This window comes from Syngnathus floridae, chromosome 1 (assembly GCF_059516105.1).
Source record: "Syngnathus floridae isolate MCC-2025c chromosome 1, RoL_Sflo_1.0, whole genome shotgun sequence".
Classification (NCBI taxonomy): domain Eukaryota; kingdom Metazoa; phylum Chordata; class Actinopteri; order Syngnathiformes; family Syngnathidae; genus Syngnathus; species Syngnathus floridae.
Genome location: NC_142413.1, coordinates 1,602,192 through 1,628,699, shown reverse-complemented (window position 1 = coordinate 1,628,699; position 26,508 = coordinate 1,602,192). Strand labels below are relative to the sequence as shown.

The window sequence follows — 26,508 nt, the reverse complement described above, 5'->3', positions numbered from 1 at the left end:
GTCTCTTGGCCCCGCAGAGACGTCCTCCTTCAAAACCCAAACATCTCTTCCCCTCCTGCAAAATAAATAAAGAAATAAGTGGATGACAAGCCCGAGAAGAAGAAATACGCTGGCTGCCGCATCCTCCCGAGGATAACAAGAATAATGCCTTCATTTGCTGCAGGGCCTCCGCTCCACGCCAAGTATAGACACGGCTTTTATGGCTGTAGTATTTCTGATTGGCGTCCTAGGACAGCCATTTGAATTATTTAATAGCATTCCCATTGCCTTCGTGGCGTATGTGTGTGTTGGGGTGTGCTATTTGGTGTTTCGTGACATTCTTCTAAATCTAAGTGGGGCAGGTGACTTAAAAAAAGGTCAGTGATTGCACCTGTCAATTTTTTTTTTTTCCTGCGATTCCCAAGGCCGACGTCTCAATCTGGGATCACAATTGGGAGCGGCGAGGATATTGAAAGGGATTAGGGCCCGAGGCTGATCCATTTCCTGCCGCTCGGGAGGCGGAAACAAGTCGTGATAAGTCTTACTTTGGCTGCCACGGAAGCCGGAGTGGGAGCGTGGAGGTGCCAGCGTCCATTCTCTCCCGCTCACGTTCAATCTCCTTCATGGTCCGTGCGCTTGCATATGCAAGCAAGACCAAACGGACAAAATAGACACCCATCTTTTCTTTTTAAAAGCTTGCGGATTGCCAATGTTAACTGTTTTAAAGACAAAAAATATACTCCAATTTATATTTTTCAACTCATCTCAGGCCATGACCCGATTATTATTACTATTAATCACTACTGTCAGATGATTGAAACATTTTGTGCGCAAGCTAAATTGTTGATCGGCTAGCGGTCAGCAGCTGAGTTGCATTGAGAGTTGTTGGCTCAGCGTTAGCACTTAGCATTAGCACGATACTCGAAGTTGCAGCGGCTAGCCACGCGGACGTTTCTTAAAGATCATCTTGAGAAATTTAACAGCCGCATTTTCTGGCAATGAAACATCACAGCCAAAAGGGAAGTATTTGGCTTAGCGTTAGCACTTAGCACGATACACAGTAACAAAAGCCATGCCCGACACGAAAAGCTAAAATTGTGCGTATTTGGATTTCTCCAATCTGTGTCGATTTGGCTTCACGGGCTGGACGGGGACCTGTCAGGGCAGGACACCACATCCCGTCTTTATCGTGACTGATAGCCTCAGGCTCGGCTGACCTTGGCGCGTCAGACTGATAAGCCGGGGGAAAGGGCGTCAGAGCAAAAGATCCAGAAAGCAGCGGAAAAGCAGAGGCAGAAACACAATTTTCCTCAAGTGCGACTTTTTAAGAACCTCCATTTACATGGCCGTGGAGATCCGCTGGGAAGCTTCATGATAGATGAATAAGAGCCCTCCACCAGGGGGAGGAGATGAATTCTGGGATGACCTGCTTTTGCAAATTCGGCCCCAGGGAGGGCGGCGAGGAAAGTTCGACTTTAGCGAGCCGAGGCTCCGAGGTGGCTGCGTGAGCTGCTGAATTAATCATGGTGTCATATTTAGGGGAGAATGAATGACTTGGGGTGAAGTTTTAGCAAGTGCATCAGCAGGTTAACCGCTTTGAAAAGCACGCCTCCTTCCCAACGCGCAAAGTCAAGGGCAAAAAAGCCGCGGCGGCGGCGGCGGCGTCGTTTCCCTTTGAAAACAAACTTTGAACGCAAGCTAGCTCAGACTATAAACACAGACGTAATGTACAGAGCAATCTTGCACCCTGATAAATATGCTTTTGACCAGGTTATTACTTCAAGGGTGCCGTGACAAAGTAGCGTATTAAATTCAGGTTCCGTACTTTGCGCTTCACGAGCCCCGTTAGCTTTTTTCGCTCGGGCTCGGAAATGTATCATCTTGCAAAGTGAGAGGTTTTAATAAGCTATTGTTCTCCCAGAGTGGGCACATAACGTCTTATGAAAGCCTCAAATTAAGAGCTCTGGATTAATTTCAAACAGCGTTTTGCCGGGACGCGGCAATAACAGGCGCCCAAATAAATATGACAGAGAAACAAAAGCTTTGTTTTTTCCCGCAAAAAAGCTAAGCCGCTACGAGGCAGAGGCTAATAACTAAAGCGTGTGTGCCTTCATGCTCCTTGGTGGACACGGATTAATAAGAAATGACCCTTAATTGTGTTGTCCCCTTAAATCGGCACGATGTCAGGTGAAGAGCCATCGAGACGTTTGTCGGCGTTTTCGACGAAGAACCGAGAAGCATCAGAAGCTTTCGCCTTTTGATCGCAAACTACTCCAAATTTGCTCCATCTGTAGATCTGACTCTAGTTTGTCCCGAGTAGATACCCCACAGCCGGCCTCAGACCTCAAGCTAGCACAACAAGAGCGGCTTTGACTGAAGTCAACCCAACGTGAAGAGCACGGCGTCTGCTCGCGTGCCCACCTGTTCCCGTATCACACATGCTAGCTAGCACACTTTGTACAACACGTTCAAGCATGGTAGGAAAGGGTGGGGGGGCATTCCCAAGCCCCGCATGAGGATCTTCGCTACATCTGCTCTTGGCCGTCTTCCAAAAAAGAAGAAAAACTCATCGTACTTGTTGTCGCCTGTCTCTACCTGCGGTGTAGTCGTCTGCGCTTGAGGGGGCGTCACGTCGACGCTCTTTGCTAATGTCAGCGTGAATAACTCAACACGCTGTCATGTCTTTAGCTAATGTCCGGCCGGCGGGAGCTGTTTGGCACCGCGTGCGACTGTTGTTATGACAATTAATCCGCCTGCGATGGAGCTCCGGGGCGCCGGCCGATATTAAAAGACCAAAGACGCCGCCGCCAGGATTGCCTTTGAGGAAACGGCGAGGCAGTCAAGGGCAACCGAGGCGTATCTCCACGGCGTGACCTGTAAAGTCACAAAGCGTGTTTGCCGTGCGCTTAATGGGCACACTATGTGTTTTTAATCTCCACCTGTCAATACGTCCAAGGACGGCCCGGCCGGGCCCGGCCGCGTTATCTCGTCGGCGGCGTAGACGAGATGTGTTTTTCTTGTAAACACCATTTGGGTTTTTCTTATTACAGATGCGCTGATCAGCTGTCTGCTGGCCGCGAGAAGTGATAAGTGGCTTTGTGTACGGCTAAACATCACAATCGGGTCACCTCTCTTTAAAATACGAGTGGAACGTTTTGGTTTTCCACCATCGTCTTTCATTTTGTTCCTCCGTACAACATTGGATGCTCTTAAGTCGCCTCGTCATCACTTCTTTTGTTTCTCCATCAAGTACACGTCTTTAAAGTGACCCGGTCGATGTTACCCACCGTGAGACTTTTGCAACTTGAATTTGAATGACGGCATCGAGTCGAAGACATTCGTGTCAAACTTAAGGCCCGGGGGCCAGATACGGCCCACCGTATCATTTTATGTAGCCCGCGAAGTGTGTCATTACTATAACGACAAATTGTTTTCACTTTAAAAAAAAAAAAGATATTGCAATTTTTATTACCATTCGAGATTTTAAGAAATTTGAACAGTGTACTCTGATTTTAAAACAAGTTTTTCATCAGTTTGGCCTGTGACAAAAATGAGTTTGACACCCTTGGTCTAAGAAGAAGTTTCATTGGTTGTGCGGATCTGAACATGGACACGAGACGTCATCAAGGGACTTTACCCGACAGAACGTCGCTTCTTTGCATATATTGGAGCAGGCTGGCCAGAGAGATGAGATTCCTGCGAGTCAGAAATTGATCTGCGGCGTGCATTAGCCGATTGCCTATTGATGAGAGCGAGGAGATTTATTGCGCTCTGATTGATGGTCACAGTCTCAAAGTACCAATGAATGAATACGTGCCCCCGCCCGGCAACCCAGACCTGATTTGCAAGCTCATCAGCGAGCGCAAATGCCACGTTTAGCGCTGCCTCATCACCAGCTACTCCGAACTGAGGCAAAATGATGCGTCGTGCCGATTCACTGCGACACAACAGAAAAAAAAAAATTGATGTCGGACCACATGAACGCACCACCTGGTCTTATCTTTGATTTAAATCGAATGCGCATGGAATGTCCAGGCAATTAAAGATAGTGGCTCACCGGATCGAAAAAAAATCCGCATTTGGACGAAAAAACGGCCACTTGAAGATTCAAGGTTCGTCTTGATTTCTTGCTACGTCTTTTGTCCACAACAACGACGGCCTCTTTCAATGTCAATCAGCGGTTCGACCCCAACCTCAATCTAGAAATGACTCGACCCAAAACACACACTCTCCTGGATTGCGTGGCCCTCACATCCAAGGACGGAATCTTTCGATGAGCGCCAACCCAAAAGAGTCTGAGCGACCCCCCGATAGCCTGGCAGCCCTCTCACACCCGTGGCTCCCTCCAGCCAGACTGAAGGAATCCAATCACACCTATTAGATGCTGAACCCGATATGAACTTCCTACGGCAACGATAATAAAATTGAGACCATTTGAACCGGCGGCGCGTGCTCGGAATTCCAACCGAGGCCCGAGTACGTCTATTATTTATCGAGAGAGGAAGACCCCCTTGCCCTTGGTTATTTGCACCCAGCGCGAATCTTCCTTTTTTTTTTTTTAGATGCGATGGGAAGATAGTTACGAGAGGTTAAGTGACGATAAAAAGTCAACTCATTTTCTTGTCCTGACATTGGGATGATAGTCTATGCTGCCGCCAAAGCAACGATACGTCGCCACAAATGAGGCCCTTTGTTTCTCTTTTGTGAGATCGGACTTAGCGTTGACAGACTTTAATCCCATTCAGGACAAATGTTTGAACACCGTCAGCCAAAGCCAGCATTGGCATCGACTACCACTGAACATGATAGTCTATGTATACGTGTTAAAGGGGACGTATGGAAAATTTGCTTTTGGATTTCCTTCTTACCAAGTGTGAAATTAAACAACGTCGTGAAGCCTTTTTATTTGTGAAAGGCTGTCTTGGAGCAAGCTGTTCCGAATCTTAATGTGACAAATACGGGCCTGCGTTGATTATTGAGCATATCCTCATTTTACGACGTTGATCCGTTCCTAGGCGGCGACGTGAACTGAATTTAGTAATAAGTAAGTCGGAACAGTCATAAAATGAAACAGTACAGCATTTAAAAAAAATAAATAAAAATTCCCCACCTTTATTTCTGTGATTGAGAGAGAGAGAGAGAGAGAGAGGAGGGGGCGCTAACTAGCTAGCTATAGCTAGCTAGCTAGATACTTTATTGATCCCTGGGGAAATAGATAGATAAACAGATAGACATAGCTTAATATCATTAAATAACCGCTTAGCTCGAAAAAAAGGCTTTAAATATATGAGATGAAATACAAAATATATATATATAAATAACATAAAAAACGATTTATATGAGACGTGTGTCGTAAAGACGAATCAGCGTAACTCGAGCACGTCGTAAACCGAGGACCCCGTGTCGTCAGGGGCGATTTGGTAAGACGACGTTTTTGAAAGTGTGAAACCAAAAATGTCTCCTTTAAAGCACGACAAGAGAATGGCGGCCGGCCAGACGGCACGCATAGACGCACAGTGCTAAACCAGCGGTGCGCATGCTAAGTAGTCAACGAGCCGGCCCGCCAGGCCCTTCCCGCCCCTCGGAGGAAAACAACTACTCGCACCGATTCACCTGACACACTGGCGTATTCCCAGTGCACCGCGGGCTGACTAAAGTTTTCGGGCGAAAACGTGTCAGCTACATGGGAACATGCGCTGGCCTGCCCTGTATCATCATTATCTTTTTTTTTTTTTTTTTTATAGCCAGCTACTACGCAGCCATCCAGGGCTTTAGCAATCTTTTCTCCTCTGGTGGAGCGTTGGTTCTCCATCGGGAGATTAAAAGCACGCTCATTAATTATTTGAACACCGAATCAGACAAGAAATATTGGCTCGCTACAAGACCTCTTGTTTGCATCCCTTTTATAATTGGGATGGTGATAATTATCCATCCGCGCGTATGAATCATGTAGCGTCGTTTCTATTTTCTTTTTTTTTAACCTTGCATAACAAATGAGCCAGGAATGCACTTTTATTCACATCATCCCTTTTTTTTTAAAAAAAAAAACATTTTACTTGGGTCGATTCTGTTGTCAGGATAATTCAAAGCCAGACTCAGTCATGTGTGTCTATTGTCAGGGGATCAAGTTCTAATTAGTCCCGTAGTTGAGTTTGGCGCGTCGATAAACAAGCCGCTGAGCAATTGACTTATTTTGCCATACCTCTGCGCACTTATAATTGTATTTCACAAAGTTATCGATCGCCCTGGTGGAGACAGATTTTTTTTTGGGGAGATTGACATCTCCGCCCTGATCTCGGGTCACCTCGTCTTTAAGCGAGCGCCAGGTAGATATTGACTCGGCCGCACTCGGCCATGCGGAAGCAATTGCACCTTGCACCGATGGCACGCACCCGAGGGAACGACCGAGTCGAATCAACAAAAGGCAAAAAAAAAAAACCCAAACCAAGTACAAAAACCAGCCGACGAGTCCAAGACAAATGGATCATTAACGCATGTTTGCGGCTGCCATTCATCAAGCGCTGCCATTCCGGGAAGCTTTCAAATTGCTATCTGACCCCATTTGCCTGCGAGTGTATTTTTGGCACGGCAGGCATCAAGGCAATGCCCGACGCATTGATAGGATTACACTGAGCTATCGATCAGAAGATAAAGGAGGGCGCCGTCGACTGATAAAGAGAGCCTGATTGCTGCTCCTCTATGTGCTAAATAAGAAAACGGCGGCTAGCTAACACGGCTAGCTAATGTTAGCTATGCACTGTTGGTTCGCTATCTGCCAGGAGTAAAGAGCTCAAATCTTTAATAAACATTGGAAAGAGCTTAAAGTGAAGGCTGCTCAAATATGTGGCGAAAGAACATTTTTTAGATGTCGATTCACATTTCTCCAGTCAGATTGGATTGAAAAACATGTGGAGTTGAAAAATTCATGAACAGTAAACAGCATTTAAGTCAGTTAAATAGGCTAAGAGGAAATATGACGCTGGCGGGGATGTGAAAAATTCGTAAATATCCTCCACTGCTTCAGAACCGGTCGACAAGTTTCAGAACCATCTGTGGCCTTTTTCAACAGAATTGCCATGTGAGGATTTAAATATCATTCATCAAAGCTCAGGGGGGGAAAAAAATCAATAATCGGATACTAAGAGATTCGCAATGAAAAACTCGGCCTTGCATTGACAGTTATTAGCCCGAGGTGCTTGATAATATAACGTGCTGGTTTGTCGATGCAGAAAACACCATTGGATTGATTTTTTTTTTTTTTTAAATCTGTAATTCACTATCTCCCCATGTGTTAATATATTTTTAATATTTTTTTAAAATAAATAAATTAATGTCATATTTTTTAATACATTAATTAATTTAATACATTTTTAATGAATCAATTAATTTCATGAATTTAAATAAATTCTTATAATAAATTATGCTAAAAATATTTTTTTTGTATTTCATATCCATTCAGCCAGGTGCTGATATTGACTAGCAGCCAACCCTTGATCCAGCTCATCTGACATTGAACAAATCAGCCGCGTTGTCTCTTTCAATTCAACTTTCTGAGATTTTGGTGAAACTGTTGAAAATTGCCGGATGCTATTATTTTTCACCATTCTTCTCCTTTGCAAATGACAAGCAATTCTACTCAGCGATGAATCGCTCGCATACTTTCCAGGAATTCTTGGCTGCTGGCTCTTAAGTGCGTACGAAACAAACGACAAAAAGGTTTCACGCGCCTTGATGGCACGTCGCCGCTTCCGATGGAGTCAACGACACGCCGAGTAAGAACACGCACGCCCGTGAATCTCATGGCAACACTTTATTGAAGTGCGTTTTATCAAGGGCTCCAGAGATGTTCCCCACTTGCAAGGACTACTACGACGCGACAAGCCTCCCCGCTACAATGATGAGTTTATCGCTGTTTATTTATTGCTGTTTACAGCCTATAGTCATTGGCGCCGCTTTGGATTTACGCCTCCGGTTAAGTCTGCAATGTCAATCAAAGCCGGCACTCTGCGGGTATTAACGTCTGAGCGGCTTGTGCTTGCGCTTGAGGACAACCTGGAGGGAGATGTCGTAAAATTCAGCGTCGGGACTTGGACAAATGCGACTTCGTTCCGAGCGCCCGACTGGATTTGAAAACCCAAGGAGCCACCTTTGTTAGTTGCTGAGAACTGATTCAAACCTAAAAGTCATTGGCAGAAAAAAAAAATGGCGCCCACGAGAGAGTTTCTTTTGTTTCATTCGGCGTTAAATGATTAGAAAGACATCGAGTCATTCGAAACTTCAGCGGCTATTTCAAAAGAAGATGTGTTTTGATTTGATCGCCCCGCCCTCGGAAATCCGCTTGATGTGGCAAACCACACTCAATCGCCGAGTCTGGATTTGGGGGGGTCAGAAAAAGTCACAAAACTTTCAAAAACTTCAATAGGCAGCTAAGTGCAAGATTACAGACGCTTTCCAAATGTGATTCTTGAAAGGGATTGAAAAGCATAATGTTCTTCCCTGGGTGGCAGGTCAATATTTCCCGAAATTTTTGGGTGGAACTGACAAAATAAATAAATAAATCCATTTTAAATAAATAAAAACTGGATCAAACCAGTCAACTCGTCTAACTGTAGCTCCTCCGATGTAATTCTTTCAATCGCAAGACCGAAAGCAAACCGAGTATTGCGCAACGCGATATCCGCCGACAGCCCTAACTTGATCTCGGTGTCGATCTCTCCTTTCCCGGGATGGAAACAGCATTCCACCACAGAAAAGCAATAAACTAATAGATAGATTTATTGAAAGATCAATCAGTCAAATGTTGACAATGGCAGAAAGGGGGAGGGGTGGGGGTGGGGGGGTAGATGGAGGTAATATTGTTGCGGATATGAAAGGCAGAAGGGGAATAAATACAATCAAAAAGCAATAACCCCACTCACTAATGGAGCCTGAGAGGGCGCTGAAATAAATACAGCCATGAGTGTGTTTCCACTGACAGCTAGACAAATTAATAACATATGATACACACAGCTGTGATTGACCCCCCCCCCCCCACACACACACACAAACTGCACATTCCTCCACACGGCTGCAGTTTATCGGATATAAAGAGCTACTGCTGGAGCTAACAGAAAAAAAAAAAAACAGACCCTACCTTAAAGAAGTCCCGGCCCAGCAGGTGGTAGAGTGATGTAGAGAGAATCTGAATCCAAACGTCGGTCTTCTACATGGGCATGAAGGAGGCGGCCGTGGCGAGGAGAGACGTTCGCCAAGGGAAGGCGCTAGGAAGGAAGAGTGACAAGTCATTTTTGCAAAGTTTCAAAGTAACAAGGTGAGGGACAAGCTAGAGTCACTTCAGAGTTAAATTGGACATATGATGGGAATGGGTGGACGGACAGATGGATGTCCACGGGGACTTAGCATCCATTCATTGGCTACAGCACTTCTTCCCGAAGAGGCTCGCTGGGAGTTGTGGCTAATGTCAGGTGGAAGGAGGACTGTGGTGAAAAATGTGCAACATGGTTAAAATAAAATAATTTTTCATTCACTGCCATTGACGCATTTAGACGTCAAAGATAAAATACGCCTTTGACGTCTATATTCGTCAATGGCAGTGAATGAGTTGAATGTGTCACTTGGAAAAATGTGCGAGGATTTTCAAGAAGCGCGGCAAAGAATTGAGGAGAGTAAAATACAGGGATGAAAATGGCAAATGTGAAAAAGCACGGAAAAGTAGCGCCGAGGCTAACGTTGCCCGGCCAGCTAGCCGGCCGCTCCCCCCATATATAAAAAAATAATTTTCTCAAGGGATTTACACGATTCACGAAAATACTTTCAACGGAAAAAAACACGGAAATCCGCGGATCCGCGGAAAATTCTCATTTCTGAAAATATCCTAAATAAAATAAATAAATAAATCAACCTATGTGTGAAGGCTTCCTGCATTCGCACAATTAAAGCAGAAGTGACGGTCGCGACGTGTCCTGATCTCACACCGGCGGAACCTGTGATTTGCCGAGGAGAGTCGTGTTTTCTCCGCCTTGACGGCAGCCGTGAGAAATGCACTCTGACGTCGTCACGCTTGTCAGTCAGATAGTCAGCAAAGTGCGAGTTTGCGCTCCAAAGCGTGACTGATTAAATAGTCACGCTTAGCCCGTTTTGCCGTCGACGAAGGCGCGCCTCGGGCGAGGGAGAAGCCGCCGCCGCCGCCGCCGAGTCCGTGACGGATGAAGTCGAAGGGGCGGAAAGGAGGGAGCGCCCGGCGCGCTTCCCGGGGCGGGCGGGGCCGGGCCGGGCTGGGGCCGGGGGGAGCGCGTAGGCAGTACTGACAGATGATGGGAATTCACGCAGGTGGCTGTGCACTGCGACGCTGTCACGCGCGCTGCCAACTTTTGACATTTTTCAAGTCGAGTGAGTAGGCGCCATAGATTGAGCGGCTCGGCAGCCTCTTTTGATGCTATTTTGCCGTTTGGGACAATTCCACGGCAACTGCTTGAAAGTTGCCAAACTCCGCCGACGACTGAAAACGTTGGAGGAAGAAAATGAATCCGTTCAATCTTTGTCGAGAAGGGGGTGTCAAACTCATTCTTGTCACGGGCCGCATCGTAGACGTAGTTTCCTTCGGAGGGCCGTTAAACTACAGAGACGAGTAAAAACGGTTCAAATTTCTTAAAAATGAATGGTAAAAAAAAATTGCAAGCGATATCTCTATTTCTTTAAACGTGAAGACAATTTAGAATTTTAATAATGACGCAAAGTTGATGCAAAATTTCCATAAAATGATATGGCGGGCCGTTATCCGGCCCCCGGGCCTTGGGTTTGACACCAATGTCTTAGCGCCAATAATCAACCTGATTCAGATGATTTTATCTCTTCTGTTCTTCTTTGATGGGTTTAAGTGCAACTTGTTTCTGATGCAGCAGCGCCCCCGCAGGCATAATACCGCAACCGCGCTTCTACAACGACCCCCAACGAGTACAGCGCTGGCCAAATGTCCGTTTTCTATCTCTGTCGAGAATTAAAAAGCAACAAAAACCAAGCTCACATTTTAACGATCGTTTCAGATATTCAAAGTCGTTGCTTGCGCCCGACTGCGGCCGACTCGAAACTTCTTGAAAGGATCCGTGTCGGGCTTGCCGCATCGTTTGTCTCAACTACGAACAACTCGGCGAAACATCTCCCCGTCAAATGCGGAATAATTGACGGGAGGTGACAGATCCTGCGTTTGAGAACACATGTTCCGTCCTTCCCACAAGACGGCGTGTGGCTAATTTGCTTTTTTTGGGGTTGAAGACAGCAGCAACATCTCCGAGTGCTCATTAGGAACGGCGGGAATGTCGAACTGTGAAATACAGACGTCAAAAAATAAATAAATACTTCTCACCTTCAAGAACAAATACGCAGACTTTTTTTGTGATGAAAGGCTCATGTTGAAACTATCACATCTCAACTGGCTTTTGCGGGCCTTCGTATCGCAAGTCCATGCGTCAGGTCGTGCGGCGGGGTCAACGTCCACCGCCTCGGCGGCGCTTCGATCTGGGCCGCTAACGAGAGGCCTTCGGCGCGCGGCGGTGCCTTCATCTTCGAGCTGGCTTGCTGGAAAATGAGGCAAAAGAACATTCGTTTAGAATCATCTCATCCTCCCCCCCTGTGCCTGCCAAGAGTGACGCTTGTCCAGAAGACATAACAACATGCGACTATTTCAACACGACAATAATTGAGGCTTCAGCAAAACATTGCCACTTTTAAACTGCGCGACACCAAGCAACATCGATAGCAGTCTGGCTGCACCAAATTTTGGAATGAAATTGCAAAATAGAAGAAAAAAAAAGTCACAAATTAGCCTCCTTGGGAACTTTCTGGTCAATTTTGAGACGACATTATGCGAAGGATCCCGTAAGAATTTTATTTTGGACTCACAGCAACTTGGATACCTTAAGAATGATCAAATCTTCGGTCCACGCTGCAACGAACTTTACATGGACTTTGAAGATATCCGCGTGCTAGCTTAAGCAAATCAATAGCATTTCCCCACAGTTACGTTAGCGCTATCTACCCAAGCGAGTGTCAAACATTTTGGCGATTTAAATTTTTATTTCGGACTCACAGCAACTTGGGTACCGGAAGAATGATCAAATTTTCGGTCCACAAAAATCGAATGGATTTTGAAGATGTCCGCGTGCTAACTTAAGAGCATTTTCCGACAGTTCCGCCAGCGCTAACTACCCTAGCCAGTTTTGGCAATTTAAGATTTTATTTTGGCCTCACAGAAATTTGGACACCGGAAGAATGATCAAATCTTCGGTGCACAAAAATTGAACGGACTTTGATAATGTCCGTGTGCTAGCTTAAGAGAATCGATAGCATCTCCTCTATCTCCCAAGCCAGTGTCAAAGTTTTAGCGATTTGAAATTTTATTTTGGACTCACAGCAACTTGGACTGAGCACGACGGTGGTGGTTATCAGTATTCAGCCGTGGTTAACTTTGACATTTCACGGGGCCGGACAGAAAATGTCCTCCAACTCCAAAGGTTCCTTTTGAGGATTTGTCACAAAAAAAGGGCTGACGAGGCCGCGTTCATCGCCGCCCGCTGCTTAAATTACCGTTGCTTTTCTTCCCGCTATCCTTTTCCTCTCGACCGGCAAAACGGAATCCTCCCATCGTCCGTTTCCCGGCTAGATGAAGGCTGACGTTAGCGGCGGAGAGCGAAACGGCAAAGTGAGGGGAGTCACGCGCACAATGACGCTGAGCGGGATTCATCTTGCGAGCGGCGGATGAAAGGAACGGAGAGTGCGGCGAGGAGATTGCGGCGTGACGGATGAGGACGCGAAGCGCATCGGGCGCAATATCTGGAAATCATCATCTTCAAGGCTCTTTCAAGTCGCTGCTTTATTTGTGTTGGGCCGAGTCAATTCCTCCTGACAATGTTGCCCCCGGTGTCATATTCTAGCCACTTATTTCTAAGAGCCGCCATGGAGACATGCTACGGCTCTCCGCGGCTATTTTTGCTCTTTGATTTTTTTTTTTTTTTTTGCAGTGAAGGGCAAGTCATCACATACTACATCATGACGCTACTTAAGCGGGATGAGGAGTTGTGTGCCGTGCTTACTTCAAAAATAATCTTATAAAGTGTATGTTTTTCTGAAGTACACCACTTGAACCGTAGCCTTTTCTTCCACAAGTATCGTGATGGAGTATTTTTGCAGTCTTTGCTATTTTTTCTGGGAGGGGGTTGTCACCGAACCCACATGAGCGTCAACTTGGCTCTCCGAGTCGTGTCTCATCATCTCGCTCGGGTCACGGGCACGAACGGGGGCGCCGCTCCGTCCTCTCGCTCGGCTCGTGAACGCCGAGTGAAAGACGGCTAATGGAGATTGGATGAGGTGCGGCGCGTGACGAACGGTTCAATTACCGACGCTAACGCGGCGTCGACGGATCATTGGCTAAAGCTATATTTTGCCAGAACGTAACGGGAATGATGTATGGCGGCATTATTTTCGCAACCCTTCCACTTGTCTTGTTACTTTAAAGAAGACATACGATGTTGTTTTTTTTCTTTTGCATAAGCCCGTAAAATGAAATCTGACTTTGAAGGTTACAACCCGGACTGGTCGCCATTTTGGCAAATACCCAGAGTTGTCATTGGTTAGCTTGAGCTAACCGCTAGACGACCGCGCCGTACTCATCAGAAACTTTTACAGTCCAAAGTTTGAGGGGAAGCCAACAGAGCTCCGTCCGGCATCAGTATTCATTGTCTGCACGGTGCTTCAGCGAGCACACCTTTGAAAGATTTCTACCTTTCCTTCTCGTCCTATTCCTCTTTGGGCGGCTCGCCGTTGCTCTCTCATTTCCATTCGTCTTTCCTCGCAAAGTTGCGTCGACACTTCATTTGCAACACCATCGGCAGGCCAGAGGCCAGCCTGCGCTGCCGAATGCCAAGTAATCCCGCGCGCTTGATTCTATCAATCCTCTTTTTCACGCCCGGGTTTTGAACACCTCAATCAAACCCTCTGCTCAAGGTCGCCTTTGGAGCGTGCCTGACAGATGAAGTCCGCCCACCTCCCGACACCCCCCCCACCCCCCTGCTGTCTGAGCGCTTTGAACCGGAGACGTCACCCGAACCGAGACGTGGACGCTCGGGTGTCCGGTACAAGGCGGCTCCGTTCAACGCTTGAAGCGACAAGGTCTTTGTCATTAGCTGGGCCGCGCCTGTTGAGCGCATGCTAGGCAGGTGCCGGGTCAAGCGCCCTCCAGTGGTAGATGAAAGAATCACAGAATTAGACCTTTCAAAATCCAGTCTAGAAGTACACTTCTGTTACTTTTGATGACACGTAACTTTGCTGCACTTACTGATTTAATTTCGATTCTTACTGCACATTAAGAATCACAGTGCTACTCCATCCATCCATCCATCCATCCATCCATCCATCCATCCATCCATCCATCCATCCATCCATCCATCCATCCATCTTTCAACTTTAGTTTTTTGCTGTCTTGCATTTGTCTGCCTGGGAAGGATCACTAAAGTCAAGTCATGCAAATGATTCCGCTGACCCCCGAGCTACAGCTCGCAGGATCAGAGGACCACAAAGACTTCCATTACATCGCAGCCCATCAGCAGCATATGTAGGGTGGGGTGGGGCGCATTTTTGAACGGTCAGCCTCGATGCGGTGTTCAATTTGCAGCCGTCTGAGACGACTGGCCATGTGAAGGAAACGGGGATGGGCGCTCCCTTGCCCCCGTTCTGCCTCACAGGCTGAATCTCAAGCGGAGCGCTGAATGGATACAAGGAGCGTGCGTCTTTCTGCCTTCGTTCAGAGACGTCTTGCACATCTTGCTTCCTTTCATCACAGTGGCGGAGACGACCCCCCCCTCCCCTGTTTGTTTTTCTCTCCCAGCCGCCGCTCATCAGTAGAGAGCTCTCTCCTCTCATTTTCTTACATTTCTATATTTATAATATATATATTGATTGATATCCTTTGACGGACCGGCCACCCCATCCTGCACAGAGTAACAACAGGGTCCCATAGCAACCGCCGTGTGGATGCTTTCAACTCGAATGTTGCCTTCCCTCCGACATACATTCCGGACGGCCATTACTGATTGGATTAGAAAATGTGCCCCCCCAACCCACCACAGCGGCCCCGTCTAATTACATGGACTGAAGATCAGTTGCCAAGAAAAGGATGCCTTCAATCCCCACGAGCTGGTTGCTCAGCACTCATCTCCTCCATGCTAGCCCGTCCGTCACCGCGAGGCTCGTCTTCTCCGCCGCTACACGACGAACGTCCCATTAATTAGCGGGAGGCTCGTCCTGAGATTTCACCTGGTTTGCATTTCTGATATTACTCCCGTCCCGGTGGAGCTCGCAGGTAACCCGGTGTTTCTCGCCAAAGGGGGGGTAGGTGTTATTGGAGAGCAGTGAGGTGTGTGAAGGGGGAATAAAGCGACCCGGAGTCGACCAGGGTCCGGCGGGACGGGGCTGCAATGCAGGGATCAATGAAAGCAATCACAATGTACAATTGAATTTGTTGGGAACTGCATAAAAGACGGGCGGGGAGGGACGCAATGGCTGCATTACAAAGCCATGAGGTCACGGTGTGCTTGTTGGAAACGAAGAGGAGGCGTGATGGACGCCGGCGTTCACAAAGAACTTTTTTTTGGCACAACTTTGGCTTCTTTGCATCTTTTGCGCAGCTTCCCGCTTCAGAAATATCACAGCGAGACCTCTCGTGGGGTCACTGACGACGCTCGTTAACTCATTCACTGCCAACCCAGTTAATATCTTTGACGTCTAGAACCGTCAATGGCAATGAATGAGTTAACAGTTTCTTCAGACTCAAGCTCGGGAGCTGACTTGTCGTTGGTCGGGGGGGGTCAGACATCCCGCACGGCGCCGACATGTGGACCCGCTCCAGCAGGGAGAAACGATTCATCGGAGGGAAAAAAACAAAAAACGGGCGAACTAATCAATACTTAGTCACCGCAAAAGGAGGTTACATTTGCACGCCTATTATCACAATAAATAATTGGCCGCATTAAAAGTCACTTTGTGGTCTTAGGAGGACATCCCTCGCGTTTCATCAAGGACATCAAGGACAAAAAAAAAAAAAAAAAATGCGTCCGTCTGATTTGTACATTCTTTTTCCCGTGGCCCGTAAATGATCATTTCACAAGAGTGCACGTGTACGTCTTCATGGTGGCCACAATTATTCTTTTCTTCCCGCAGCGCAACAGAGACCTTCGCTGCAATTGAACGGATGAATACGAGCAGGTATGACAAACACAATTATGTCACTTCACAAGCGAGCCAACCATCCCGCTTCGGCGACGCCGTCCGTCAACGCGGCCGACGATTGCTTTTCCCATACTTTCATTTACACGCTCATCCTCCACGTAGCAAATTGTCGCCGGAGCTAATTTTCCACTCCAGGGACCCGTCTGCGGAATAATAAGCCCGGCTTTTTTTTTGGTTGTTGTTGTTACACGGAAAAGATGATCTCCCTCGCAGCGCGGTGCGGTTTCGAGGTCCCCGCGTATTCGACGCTCGTTAGCCGGCGGGCCTGTCACCTGGTGAGCCGGCCGAGAGGAAGGGAGCGGCCCGCCGCCGCCCCGACGCTTATCAACCGCATGTCATCATTAGTGCCCATCTTCTCGGTGGTGTCCCAAAGGTGTTTTTTTTTTTCTCGTCGTTTTGCTTGGAAATATCAAAACAACAGCAAAAAATGTCCCCAAAAAAAAAAGGTCAATAGGTCATCTCTCCACGTCAACAATGAAGACGTTCTAGCTTTCTGTAAATAAGATCCAAACGCAAAAATCTTAAATCGCCAGAGACACTTTTATGAAAAGAAGCTTTTTGTTTGTTGTCTGCGACGCCACGAAAGTTTGTTGCTATGACGACCGTGGGCGCAGCACCCCTGGGGCAATGACGGCAATTTTACTCGTGGAAGCAGCACTTCATAGTCAAAGCCCAGTTGTACTCGAGTATCGGAAATAATGTTGCCGCTGCCAATGCAGACATTTGCATCTCGCGTTTAGCCAGCTTGGCTTATTAAGCGGAGCACTTAGCGTTGCACAAGGCCACATGCTATCCAGTCTATAGCTTTTAAAAATTGACTATCGAGCGTGCGAGCGGCTGTCTTGATGGAAATTAATTAGCAAGCGCCGAGTTAATGCGCCGCTATCGAACGAGACAATAAGCAGAGGTTTTGCACTCGGCTCGCTTTTTGGACTCTTGATGACTCTGTAAGTGAACAAAAGTGGAAAGAGCAAAACATCAACATTAGATGTGATTAGCCCGCTTGGGGATTTGAATGCCAATCTAATTTTCGCTTCTAATTATTGATGAGCTATTTAGAATCCTTATTGTGGGTGTGTTATTTTTTTTCCCCTTCTCTGTTTCGCTATTTTATAAGGCTTGTGGCTTTTAAACGTGAGGCTATTAACTTTGCTCCTTTAAACACAATTTCCCAATCACATACGAACACACACACACACTAAAAACAAGTGCACTCACTCGCCAAGGTTATTATAGTTAATGGAAACAATTGAAATATCTAAAACCAAAATTAAAAACACATTTGTGTTAATAGAATAAATAAATGAGTCTGTACCAAAGAAAGAAGTGTGACTCTTTTTGGCACTCAACATACATAAAAAAAAATTAAACTGATATCAAACCTAAAAAAAAACTTTCAAAACAATATCAACCCCGCTCTAAAAACTCATTTAAGCTAAATGAACTTACAAAAGAAAATTGAAAACATAATTATAGACTAGCATGAACAATCCATAACGATAACAACCCTGCAACACACGCACACAAAGTGGACCTGGCTGTTTTTTTTTTTTTTTTTTTTTTATGGGGCAACTTTATCATGTCGGTTGTTCAATAATCCATCAACATCTACATTCCGTGAGTGATGCGAGCTGTCTGAAGCAGAGAAGGCCCTGCGCCCCACCCATCCTCATTAAGTCGTGTACGTACTCACGTGACTTACAGCTCAGGAAAATATTGACCCGTGCCGCTAAAGTGCATCAAACAATGTGCATTTGTGTGTTTGTCAGCAACTAGCGTGTGAATGGATTTTTTTTTTTTTTGATTGGTGCACGGCCAAAGAAAAACAAAAGGGCAAGCTTAAAAGGCTACAATGGAAAAATAATGTTAAATGGAGGGGCGGGGGCGGGGCCTCAAAACACAGCTCCGGGCTGTGTGTGTGTGTGTGTGTGTGTGTGTGTCGTCTACTTCCGTAGCTAATCTCTTCTGAATTCTAATTCCTGTCGGCTCAATATGGAACTCGGAGCGCAAGTTTGCGTTTGCCGCGAGCGTACGTGACGGATCAGAAACGCGAACGCCATGTCGTCTCCCCGACGGAGAGTCACTTGGCGCTGAAATGTTCACACGCTTGTTATCTTCACGGGAAGCCTGCTCACGCACACGCACGGAAATATAGCCATAGTTACGTTTTTTTTTTTCTTTCCAATCTTTTCTTCCTTACAGGCTGGGAAGGAGGGATGGTGGGGGTGGGGGGGCGCTGTTCTTTTTAGCCTACTGGAAATGATGTTGGACGTCAGATGCCGGAATTGGAAACTATCACATGATGGAGATGAAATGAAACAAGGTTGACAAGTAAAGCAACTCTCCTCATTTTAGAGCTCTCAGTGGGGTCGAGGTCAGGGATGGCTGTTTTTTTTTTCCTCTTTTCTCAGAATCTGTCCCTGTATTTTTCCCCCCATATTTTTTTTTACTCTTTGTGCATCTAATACAAAAATAAATTAAATACACCGTATTGCTGTAATTGAAGGGAATAACACTGGCTCAAAATATCTCAAATAAATAGTCTTTTGTATCCACAGAAATGTTTTGAATCAAAAAGTACATTTGACATGGTTACCAGCTAATGTACTGAAGTGCAACAGAGAACATTAAATTAGCAACAATGAGTCATAACGCCCCCCTGTAATGCAGCAAGAGCGTCACGTTCACACCGGCAAAGAACGGAGTGATCGCTCCCCTGCAGCGAGTGTAACAATACACAAATCGGGCGAAATCCAATCATAGTTTAACAAAGTTCACTTTTACCACTCCGGTATGTGTCACGTTAATATGTGCCCCTCTTACTACAACAGGTAAGGCGGAACCGACAAACGAATTTACAAATTCATCAAAATGGATTCCTCGACAGAAACAGCTCTTAAATCATTTTACACAGAATATATGTAGGTGTCGAGAATGTTTACACAATTTCAATAAAATCGAAATATAATCAATAATCAGACACAGCTACATGTCAATGAAACCAAACAAGTCACCAAACGATTATTAGGAAGAACTATCTTCGGATTGGTTGAACTCAATAGCAAGCAAGGTGCACCAAAAATGTATTTACAGTGGGGGGTCAAATGTCAGACTTGATCAAAAAGTCATTTTCAGAAAAAAAAAAAGGTCATCGGGTGGCGAGGCCGGCCAACCATATTGCTTATAAAATGATTTGGCTTTTTCAGAACTAAAGTTTTTGTCAAGCAATAAGACAAATATTTGTGAACTGTTCCAAAAGATATCGGCACAAAAGAATGACATGATGAAATATTTTTATGCTATGTGTATTTTGGGTCAATTTCTGAAAAGCCATCATAGGATAAATGACGACATGGGTTGTGATCTTTTTATGTACCACTAGAGGGCGCCTGTATAGCACTCACGCAGTGATGACAAGATACCATTTTGGGGTTGTTAATGAAGTTCTGTAGTTGTCACAATGTGAACGCGGATGATACATGGTTTATTAAAAATGTCAAAGCGTGTTTTCACATTAGCCCGCGAGAAGGCGTGAAATCCCAACTTTAAGCCAATCAAGGTGAGACACACTCGCGGTTCACGTTCGACGATGAGAATAGAACAGCAAGACGCGACGTAACCCGACGGCGAGATGAGGAACTCAGTTATCGCTCCGCGTTGTTATCAAGATGTTTCACACCGCCCTCGCCCTGCGTAATTAAACACCACCTGCTTTAGTCTTGTCAAGACGTTAAAATAAATCTTACATCTGCCAGCTTCTCATGGCCCGTTGCTTCTTCATAACACCTTTTGGAGTCCTTCATGCGCGATAATGTCATTGCTAGTGCTAATATTTTCTTTTTATTCCAGTCCAGATACGTTAGCACTAGCTCAAATCAAACTTTCAGCACGCTGCTGTTAGCAGTCATGACGGCCGGTAGCCAAGGCTAGCGACTAGTTTGGTTGGCGGAAAGACCTTTTTTTTTACCGCCATGCGACTTAGTTGACAGCCGTCACGGGCCAATCCAAGGACGGGCTTTTTATGCTCCGTGGCTCTCATTTCAGGAAAGGCCCGAGTACGTTGACTGAACGTAGCAATCTGCCGTGCGTAATGAAACGCTAGCGCCCTGCCCCGCTTTCTGCTAGGAGGCCCCATTAGAAGATGCATCGATCGGGATGCTTTTGCCCGTTAACGCGGAAGAGGGAGGCGAGCGAGCGAGCGCCCACTCCGCGACACGTTGCTGCGTAAAAGATCAAATCAGAGAATGATAATATTGTGTTTGCCAAAGCTGACTCAGCAATCAGTTTGAACTGAATTCCCAGTTGCACTGGATCCGCAATCACGTCGCTCCACAGAGCCGAGGCTCTGTTCAAGGTCCAAAGAATTTACCCAAATAAGGTTTTTCCTTGAGTCAGTTGCCAAATGTGGTCCTTGACCTGCTCCATGACTAAAGCGCCTCCAAATCACTTCTGTTGTGAATTGACTCGAAAGAAAGCTATGACAAAGTCAGACCTGTTTGTTTCAAATCATAAGCTGGGCCCTTTTTAGATTTATGATGACATCACAGTCAATTTCCTTTTGTTAAAGACTGACTAAAGTGCTCTGACGCTTAAGTGCTTTTACTCATACAGGATGTAGACGTTGCCCCCCCACCCCCATCTGCTAGCCTTAGCGTGAAACAATAAAACTTGTCCTTCGCTTACTGTTCATTAATGTGGCTCTTTGTGAGAGGAGCTATTGGAAGTTTTACCTTGGAGAAAAACCAGACCTGTCTACCTGTTCGTCGTTCGTGAATCATTCAGGTAAAAAAAAAAAAAAAACGTCTGCCTGCTCGTCGTCTGGGAATCATGCAGGTAAAAAAAAAAATGTCTGCCTGTTCGTCGCTTCTTAATCATTCAGGTAAAAAAAATAAATAAATAACTGTCTACCTGTTCGTTGTTCGTGAATCATTCAGGTTAAAAAAAAAAAAAAAAAAAAAGTCTTCCTGTTCGTCGTTTCTGAATCATTCAGGTAAAAAAAAAAAAAACTGTCTAGTTGTTCGTCGTTCGTGAATCATTCAGGTAAAAAAAAAAAATCTACCTGTTGGTGAAACATTCAGGTAAAAAAAAAAAAAAAACTTGCAAATACCACGCCAACTCATTTCAGCAAACAGAAGTGAGCGATATTAACAGTTCTCATTTGACTCTTGACCTTTTCGCGGGCCTCGCTCGGATTCGGAACGGCTACCGATAAAACATGACAGAAAGAAAAAACCTTGCTCAAACAATGTCGGTGAGGAAGGAGGAGGACGGCGGGAAAACAGTCTCGCGGTGGCTAGCAAAAAAAATGGCCTCGGGTAAACTGACTGTCTGAAACTCCCCATTTGAGGTAACGGCGCCGATCCGATCCGAGCGTGGGTGTGAAAAAAGGCCCTGAGAGATGCTGAGATACTTTTCCAGAGGCGCCGGCGGGAACACAGAGAACGCCAATGGTACGCCTTCACAACAAAAGAAACAACAAAGGACTGGATTGGATCAGCAGATGTCTACCAATCGGTCTTAGGATGGGTCAGGACGTGTCACGGCTCCTGCAACAATTACAGCGGGAACCCATTATCTTCTCACGCCATGTGAGTAGTAGCAAAAGGGACTACTTGAAACTAAAACCGTGTCTGTCTACAAGCCGCCGATCGGACTCTTAACCCGTGGCGGCGTTGCCTTCAAGCTTCGCCTGCTGTGATAAACGTCGGCCTTGCGGTTTGGGTCACGTCTAGCGTGTCGATCCCGCCGTCTCACAACAGGCTGAAGAATCGGAAAAGACGCGTGTCCTTCCCCCCTTCCGGTACCGGGTCGGCCCACGTGCTGCTTTCCCAAAAAAAAAAAAAAAAAAAAAGCTGGATTGCTGTGGCAGACGTTTGACATTTACATTAATCGCCAAACGGGGTTAATTAAAGCCAGCCATCCACCGTCTCAATTAAATAAATATCGCCGGGATATTTATCTGTGGAATGGACGGCCCCGTAATTTGAAGCCGACATGGACGAAATGTTTTTCTTCTGATCAGAGTTGGGATGAAAATTCTGATTTGATATTTAGCTGTCTCTCTCGTTCTTTCTCTCTTCATCTCTCTCTGACGATTATCATCGGAGCATCACCGACTGGGCTCAAACGACTTTCGGAATTGCTTTGTTTCTGCTACCTTGCAGACATGTCACAGATGTTGTTTTTTTTCCGCGCCTCCAAAATGGCTCCATGCCAAGTTTTGGCGTGGCGCACCATTAGCAGCCATTGCTGACGGTGTCTGTTGACTTTCTCCATACAGACATTTCTGCCTCGTTCTTCTGACAGCTTCTACTTCACAGAGAAGCCATTTCCAAGGGAGGATATAAAATGGCCGTCACTCTGAAGCGAGTATCAATCAGGTGGTCGATTCTTTTCCACAATTAGCGGCAAGCTTTGTCGTAGTCTCTTGTGTCCGCTCTCCGACTTGTCCTGCTCCGAGGTCAACTTGCGATGAACTAATGTGATGTATCCCCGCTGCCAAGACGCATTAGCGCTCGCATTGTTCTCGCGCGGGCAGGCTTTGCCTTCAATTACTCCCTCAACTTTTCTTTTTAATTGAACGCGCGGGCACATTAGCGGCCAGACAACTTAAATGATGAAGAAAAAAAACGACTCGTCTTGAAACGTCGCGTCTGGTGCGAATGGAAACCCCCCCCACCACCGCCGCCGACCTGTCACTCCCCCCCTCCCCTCTCGGATGTCCGATAAGCAATCGTGAGGTGGGGGCGGCCGGGTACAAACGAGCCGAGTCACGCGGCGCCGTTTGTTTCTGTTTGCGAGACAGGTTCGATTCTCGGGAAGACGTGGCCCACAAAAGCAGACACCTGGGGCTAAAACTAATTACAGCGCTGTTAAAAGGTGAGCTCCGTGAGGGGGGTGGCTGCCATTTTGGATTGAAGGTCAAAAAAACCAACAAAAAAACACTGGGGACTCATCTCTAAGGGAAACGTGCATTTTTTTTTCACCATTTCACCAGACTTGCAAGGTGTGAGCATGCGCAAAGTAGCTAATTGAAGCAGATCTACCATCAACTATCCCGAAAGTGATTATCACTTACAGAGCCGGCGGCATTTTAGCACCAAGCCACCAAATTACACACTTGTTGTTGCAGCGGTGTGGTGTTAGACAACAAGTTAGACAAACATGTTTATTTGCACATGGTAATATTAGGGGAAGCCAACCTAAATAAATACATAAATGTATTTATTTATTAGGATTTATTCTTATTTTCACCATCCTGCCTTTGATTTGATGTGTTTGGTCATTTTTCTTTTTTGTTTGCAAATTTTATTTCATCTCTTTTGATGTTACCTTGACCTTTTGAATCTTTTGATTTAATGTTGTACAACTCCTTAATTGCGTGCCTTTGAAAAGCACCGTGGCCTTCCGTCTGAAATGAAAATGCCTCACCTTGACTAACGTTTCCCCTTTCAAGCCAGCCTGCGGGCAGGCCGTGGCTTTTCAAACATTCTGACAAAAAATATGCTGGCAAAAAAATAAACAACGCGGCCGTGTTACTAAAGTCGAGGTCCACGATGCCGCCTTTGATTAATGCGTCCGCGTGAAAGCCTTTGAGGGGTCGCCCTCTGACCCCCCCATCCAAAGTCATCTACAATGCCGAAGAACGCATACGGGCGGCCGTGTTGCGACACAACATACGATGAGAGACGGGCGACATCGGGCGCGACGGCTCTCGTCATCTGGCCGTCACTCATTCCTTTGACTTGGGACACAAACGACTCGGCTCGCGCTGCTAATCTCAGCCCCAATTCCCACGCATCCGCCAGCCAGCGGTCTAATACACTCCTTGGAGTATATTCCCATTTTTTTTGTTCTCACTTTCCTCTACTTATTAATAGTGCACGTTAATGTTTCTCCTTTAAGTGGCGAGCATATGCTCTCCGGTTATGCGCTAAGTAGCTTTACGAGGGATTTTCACAAAGCTGTTACTTTTCAGACAAAATGACTCAGTGCCATCCTTGGAGTTGCTGTTTAGGGAAAGAACGCCTATGTGACCAAATAAATAAGAATGCACCAAAAGGGTCATCAACTGTATTTTTAGCAGCGAGCCGTATTATCAATCGCAATTGCAAAGACATAAATGTTTTTTATGTGGCGTTGGAAAGTGCCAAAGTGCTTGGAGAGGTGCTTCAAACTCTCTCCGACAAAAGTGAGAGCTGCCCCTGAACTAAATCGAGGGGATTGAAAGTGGATTGAATGCATTTTCTCGATGCAGACAGCTTGGCAGTTCTGACGAGAAGTGTGTGTGTGTGTGTGTGTGTGTCTGTGTATGCATCTGTGTCTGTGTCTATGTCTGTGTGTGTGTGCATCTGTGTCTGTGAGTGTCAGTGTGTCCGTGCGTCTGTGTCCATGTATCTATGTGTGTGTGTGTCTTTGTGTGTCTGTGTCTTTGAGTGTGTGTCTGTGTGTGTGTCTGTGTGTCTGTATGTGTGTCTATGTCTGTGTGTGTGTCTGTCTGTCTATGTGTGTGTGTTTGTGTGTCTGTGTATTTGTGTCAGTGTGTCTTTGAGTGTGTGTCTGTGTGTGTGTTTGTGTGTCTCTGTCTGTGTGTATGTGTGTCTATGTCTGTGTGTGTCTGTCTGTGTGTGTTTGTGTGTGTCTGTGTATCTATGTCTGTGTGTGTTTGTGTCTGTGTCTGTCTGTCTGTCTGTGTGTGTATGTGTGTGTATCTGTGTGCGTGTGTGTGTGTTTCCGAGGAGAATGAAGAAACGGAGACAAAACCAGCATTGGCGCGTTAGCGGCTGACTACCCGGCCACTCCACCGAGGGTCCGATTCGCTAATTCCAGTTCCGAGCCACTTGGCGACACCGTCGACGCTTCGCAAAAAAATCGACTTCCTCCAGCAAAAGTGCAGGGGTTCCCTCGGGGGGTTAAAATGCCATCATCTTTTTATCCCGCGCTATTCACACATTGGATCCACTCGGGCTAAATCCTTAAGTGGCATGCCTGGGTGGAGATGCAGTGACGTGCAGTTTAAGGATTAGAATCTGCATCGCGGCACTTTCCTTCCGGAAAAATGAGGTTGGGAGGGGGGGGGAAGAAAAGCAGCGAGGTGGCGCCACGTCGCACAGCAACTTCCTGAGAGGACAAAAAAAAAAATGCATATTTATAGCCGTGGGCTCGGCCGCCGCCTTTTCTCTGCTCTCTCTCGGCCTCGCCGGCATATTTATGCTCATCCTGAGCATCCCCCGCTTCTCTAATGACTGTGTTAAACTGCTAATTAAAATCAGATATTAAAGCCTACTCGCTATAATCCCTCCTGGCTGGCGCTACAAACACCGGGCCGGCTGTCGCTCGGCGCCAGGCGTCAACAAGTTGACTCGCCCGGCCGGACGAGCGGCGCGGACATATGCCGCGCGCCGGCCCGGCGTCATTCCGAGAGCGAGCTCGTAATTTGGATGAAATGAGGACGGAGTGTCAGAGAATACGCCTGATCGCGCCGCCATCAATTAGGAATCGGGCTTTCGCGGAACAGCTGGCGGGCTCTAATGAAGCGTGCGCTAATGATCGGCCGTGCAAAATTGATGAGTCATTCATCTCAAGACGTGCCATGAATTTAGCATTATTAGCAGGCCCGCACGTCGGATTGGCTCCACCGTACTGTCCTGTCCCGATACGGTTGCGGTGAATGATTTCGTCAAGATATGAAAGGCTGCTAATTAGAACGTGACCGGTGGTATCACAATGAATCACGATTAACTATCATGGCCGACTTTAATGATGCCAGAACTTTGCAGAAGTTGGCGAGCAACGCTAACCGAGGTCGGAAAAACATCTGACCTGTCCATTCTATCACGTCTATACAAAAATTGGGCTATTTAACACTTTCTCTTTGATGGCGTCCTTGCACACAGGTTTCTCTTGGCGGCAAATAGAATTTCAACTTTTTAATAAAAATAAAAAAATGGATGCGGTCTATTATGATCAGTTGCGATGAAGAAAGGGAGACTTGTCTGCGTTCCCGCAGGCCAGCGGCGTGACTTTATTCGACACGGGCGGAGAAGGACGGCGGAGGATAGCGGAGACGTCACAACATACCCGCCGGGGGCTTTGTGAGTCACGGCCGGGACGGGGGCGAGTCACGTCGTCCTCCAAACCTTCATTTGCTCGGCTGAGTTGGAGCCGATGTGACTTCCCCGTGGCCCGGCCCTTCGGGAGTAGCGAATGGCGTCAGATCCGAAAGCGAAAAAAGTGACAAAGTCAGATTAG

The 26,508-nt window shown here is 46.5% G+C and overlaps 1 long non-coding RNA gene across 9 annotated transcripts in view; it reads right to left on the bottom strand.

The window, feature by feature from the left end:
• The window catches only part of LOC148403231 (uncharacterized), a 270,701-nt gene that overhangs the window by 79,180 nt on the left and 165,013 nt on the right, over window positions 1-26,508 (bottom strand). For all 9 annotated transcript variants that reach the window (XR_015857824.1, XR_015857827.1, XR_015857820.1 and 6 more), the window contains 2 exons: window positions 11,342-11,553; window positions 9,113-9,239 (listed from right to left, as the gene is read on the bottom strand). This is a non-coding gene — a long non-coding RNA (uncharacterized LOC148403231). The remainder of the gene's footprint in view (window positions 1-9,112; window positions 9,240-11,341; window positions 11,554-26,508) is intronic.